The 4,622-nt window shown below is 36.9% G+C and overlaps 1 non-coding gene across 1 annotated transcript; it reads right to left on the bottom strand.

Annotated features, from left to right (window-relative positions):
* Nucleotides 1–3,654: 3,654 nt before the first annotated feature.
* LOC142174081 (small nucleolar RNA R71) lies at nucleotides 3,655–3,761 on the bottom strand. Its single transcript, XR_012703431.1, has one exon. It is a non-coding gene; the product is annotated as a small nucleolar RNA R71 (small nucleolar RNA).
* Between the last annotated feature and the right edge of the window lie 861 nt (nucleotides 3,762–4,622).

Below are 4,622 nucleotides of genomic sequence, written 5' to 3'. Positions count from 1 at the left end.
CCTTTTTATTTTGTTTTATGTGTAGGATGTTAAAACTTTTCTTTTGGATGTGTCTGGATGGGCATGTTAGTCGACTATACCCGACATAACTACTAGTTGTATATATATTTTTGCCTGCTTAACTAGTACTATTATTAGCTATTGTTCTCCTTTTACTCTTTTTAATTGATGTCAAAGGGGGAGAAGAAAAAGGGTACAAAGACAGGGGGAGCAACAAACAAGGAACAACAGAGCTCAAAGTCAGGGGAAGTAGAAGTACACTCGTAAAGGGAAGTATCCCCTAAATTAGTCGAACTCTCTTTGGATTATTGTCATCATAAAAAAGGGGTAGATTGTTATATTTATAATTTTAACAATGATCAATAATCAAAAGATCCTTGACTAATTACATCTCATTTTGTGCAGATTAGAACGACATTGATGAATGCAAGGAAAGAAAATCCTATGAGGAAATCAGAGGAAGCCAACGGCTATATTTTTAGAACTTTGCATGAAATGGAAAGAGAATCAATCAATCAAAGAACAAATAAGAAAAGTCAATCAATCATACATGCTAAAGATCCTTAAGCGTGCAAGAAATGGAAGAGAGCTAATGAAGGATATAGATCAAATCAAAGGACAATCTGCGGAATCTCTAATTAAGGATAATTGGAGCAACCAATTCTTCAAGTTAAGAATGAATCTAGCCACACTTCTCAAGCTAGATTCATGAGGCTACCCTTGGGTCTCTTAGATATCTATGCCTCGCAAGGAAAGATCTCAAATCATTACTCCTATGTGGTCCCAGAAAACAAGGAATCAGAAGACTCATCAAGCATATAAATGAAGAAGTAGAAGGGAAAAACAAATCATCCAACTTCACATCTGTTTCTACACCTTTCTAGGTCTTAGTACAAACAATGTATTCTTGAGTCTACAAGTATCACAAAAGATAGGAAGAGTTAGAAATCAAAACAAGAGTTGTGTCAACACTAGAAAGAAACATTGTTGTTGTATATTGTTGGTGGTGAACGTACTAAAATCATCACTGTTGTAAATGCTTACTGAAGATCTAAGAGAACCATTGTGACCTAACGGAACTTGACGTAGGTACCACACTGGTACTGAACCAGTATAAAAACTGTTGTGTCTCCTTTACTCTTCTGTTTGCACAATTTATTTCTGTGTGAAGTCTAGTCGACTAAGTTATCTCATAGTCAACTAAGTTTTACAAATCTACTACAATTCACCCCGTGATCTTATTATCAGTGCCATAACCTGAAAACTACACAAGGGAACTGAAACTTCAGCCTAATGAATATGATCAATAACAATACTTTTTTCCTGCAGAAAAAGCTCGCGTACGATGAAGATATTTTAATAATAAAAGTAGATAAGAAAACTATTAATATGTGCACATAAAGTCCACTAGATTCCTTGAATTATTACTAACATACAATTTTTAATGTTAATGGTAGGCTATAATCTTGTATTTTAGTCATTTATTGCACTCTAAATTACTGCACTTTATACATGTTTGAGCTTTAATTTGTAGTGTTTTGCACTTATTGTGTGTTTCATACCTTGTAGGAGTGATTTCGAGTGATGTAGATGTTATGGAGCTAATTTGAGTGATTTGGAGCTTTAAAGTTTGAGTAAAAGCAGAAAGGATTAAGCCGGGATTGTGTTCGAGGGTCGAGGACCATGTGTAGATGTCAAAACGCACGGAAAAATCCGTACTCTGAGAAATCCTCACTAGTGTGGCGCGTGGCGCACCGCGGATGTGAAAATTTCATGCTTTCTGTCAGAATCAACTATCCAAATTTTCCCACTAATTCCCTGCATGGTGCGTCACCCCATGCGGTGCTCCCGTGCAGGGTTTACAGAGTATTTTTCCTATTTCGACTAGTAGAAAGTGATTTCATCTGGGTCCTACCCTACTTGGTATAAATACATGGAAAAACATTATTTTCGGGATTTTGGACACATATTTTACCTAAGGAGGCCAAGGAGGAGTTGGAAGAATATGAGCACAGGGATTTCATCATTCCTTCCTCACTCCAGACATGAGTTTGGATTGAATTTATATTTTTCTATACTTTTATTATATTTGTGATGAATTGCTCCATATCTATGGAGTAGTTCTCTTTAGGGTTTGATGGATTTGGTGTATTGATGATTATTTGTCGATTATAACTCTAGTTTTATGTATTTAAGCATTATTGGATGATTTAATTATTGCATCTATATTCACTTGTTCATCTAATCGAGAGAGGCATAACTTGTGATATCTTTGCATTATATTGTTGGTTTAGTTCATTAATTCTTCTTAGTAATCGAAAGAGGCTAGTTGAGTCATTGATTAAATCTAGTTAGGAGGATAATCGACAGAGGTTTTACTAAAGACCAATCCACTGCAAATTCTTGCATATCTTCACGTGCTTAAATTGGTTCATCTTGTGAGGCTAAGACTTAAACGAGAGAAAAGTTTTTGCTGAACGTTTGAACTAATAATTGAGTGATTTCGAAAGACTAACTTAAATATTAGAAGTGAATTATCTAGAGTTATATCCCAAACAATTATATTGCACCTATCCCTTGTATATCTTCCTTACTTACCTTTGTTGCGATTGTCATTAGTCAATAGCTTTAGAGTCTTAGTGAATTTTAGTTAGAACTCATGTAAATCTCAATTGTTGATTCTCCTGGATAGAAATCAAGCCAGAAACTACAAAAATATTGTATAAATCCAATCCCTATGGATACGATATTATACTATACTATCTTTCACTAGAGAGCATAATTTAAAATTATGTTTCGAGCTCGACAAATTTTGGCTCTGTTGCCTAGGATTGGCAATTAATGGTGTTTGAAATAGTTTGTAGTGCTAATTCGGGAATTTTTATTTTTATTTTTATTTTATTTTTCTCTGTTTACATTTGGTGTTGTTGACTGTGTGTAGGCTACACGTTAGATTGGTGCATGACTCGAACTTTTGTGAAGGAAGTGCTACCATACAAGCCAGAGACAGAAAAACAACTGCGACAGCTGAAGAAGGAAAGAATTCTCACCGAGACGTTAGAAAAGGTTGGGCAATCCTCACCCAAAGATATGGCTGGTATCAATGATGATAATGTAGATTTGGCTACAAGAGAAGTAGCCCAACTAAAAGAACAAGCTGCACGAGATGCTGAAGAAGCAGATATTAGAGATGCACAGATTATCTATGAAGAAGAGAGAGGTCGTAGAATTGCTCAAAATCAACCCTTGGGTGCAGACCAGTTCAAAAATATAACTCCCATGCCTGGAAGATCATTGTTCGATCATGCTAGACCGGTCTACAATCAATGTTTATCAAGTATTAGCCTACCTCCAATTGCAGCAAATAATTTCGAGCTGAAGCAAGGGTTGCTTCAAACTCTTCAGAATTGATGTGTCTTCAGAGGGAAGCCAAACTAAGATCCAAATATACATGTAATGGACTTCGAGGAGATTATGAACACCTTTCAATATAATGGTGTGTCACAAGATACAGTGAACTTAAGGGCATTCACATTCACACTCAAAGATGATGCTAAGCAGTGGCTTCGAAGCTTCCCCACGGGATCAATTAAAACTTGGGAGGAGATGATAAGAAAATTTCTTGATAAGTATTTCTCCTCAGCTAAATTGAGCAAGTTTAGAAGAGAAATCCATAACTTCTGCCATAAAGAGAATGAAACTATTTTTGAAGCATGGGAGAGATTCAAGGAGATTGTTAGGAAGTGTCAACATAGCAGAATTGAACTCTAGATGCAACTCCGGGACTTTTGGGATGGATTGACACCAGCCTCACATAGAACATTGAGCAATCCAGCTAGAGGCCCATTGATGAAGAAGACTCCAGAGGAAAGAGTTACGATTCTTGATGAGTTATCTGAAGATGCTAATTAATGGCCCTCTGAGAGTGCTGAAAGAAGAAGAGCAATTAGTGTTCACCAAGTTGATGCTAACACATCTGTGCAGGTACAGCTTGATGCTATGGCCAAAGAGACAAGGAATATGACCTTAGCCTCGATACAAAGCGAGACTCATGTAGCTTGTGATATATATGGAAGAGTACATCCTACTCATAAGTGTTAGGCCTCAATTGAAGAAGTGAATGCTGTGGTAAATTACAATTTTAATGTAATGGGTCAGAGGCACCTCAATTAAAGAACTTTAAAACCTTCAATGCGCCAACTTTCAACTGTATGCGTCGAGACGCTCACAGGTCATCCAAACCTATTGGGACCGTCAAATACCGTTCCGAGGTCGTTTACTACAAATGTTGACCCAAGTCAAGCTTAACCCCCTTTTAAGCCAATATTAAGGAACTAAGTGTTCCGATTTTCACCCGAACCCTTCTAAGCCCGAACTAATCGTCCCCGCGGGTCAAAAAATAGTAAAAGCACATACGGGGAGTCTTAATTAGGGGAACATGGATCTAGAAAGCAAAATGAGTGGTTGAGTAGTTACAGACTCGACCCAACTTGGTATAAATACATGGAAAACATTATTTTCTGGACTTTTGACATACTTTCGACCTAAGGAAGCTAAGGAGGAGTTTGAAGAACACAAGCAAAGGAATTTCATCATTCCTTCCTCACTCAAGACCCGAGTTT

The sequence above is a fragment of the Nicotiana tabacum genome, chromosome 19 (assembly GCF_000715075.1).
Source record: "Nicotiana tabacum cultivar K326 chromosome 19, ASM71507v2, whole genome shotgun sequence".
NCBI lineage: Eukaryota > Viridiplantae > Streptophyta > Magnoliopsida > Solanales > Solanaceae > Nicotiana > Nicotiana tabacum.
Note: the sequence above shows the minus strand (reverse complement) of the source record. Positions and strands in the feature narration are given on the sequence as shown.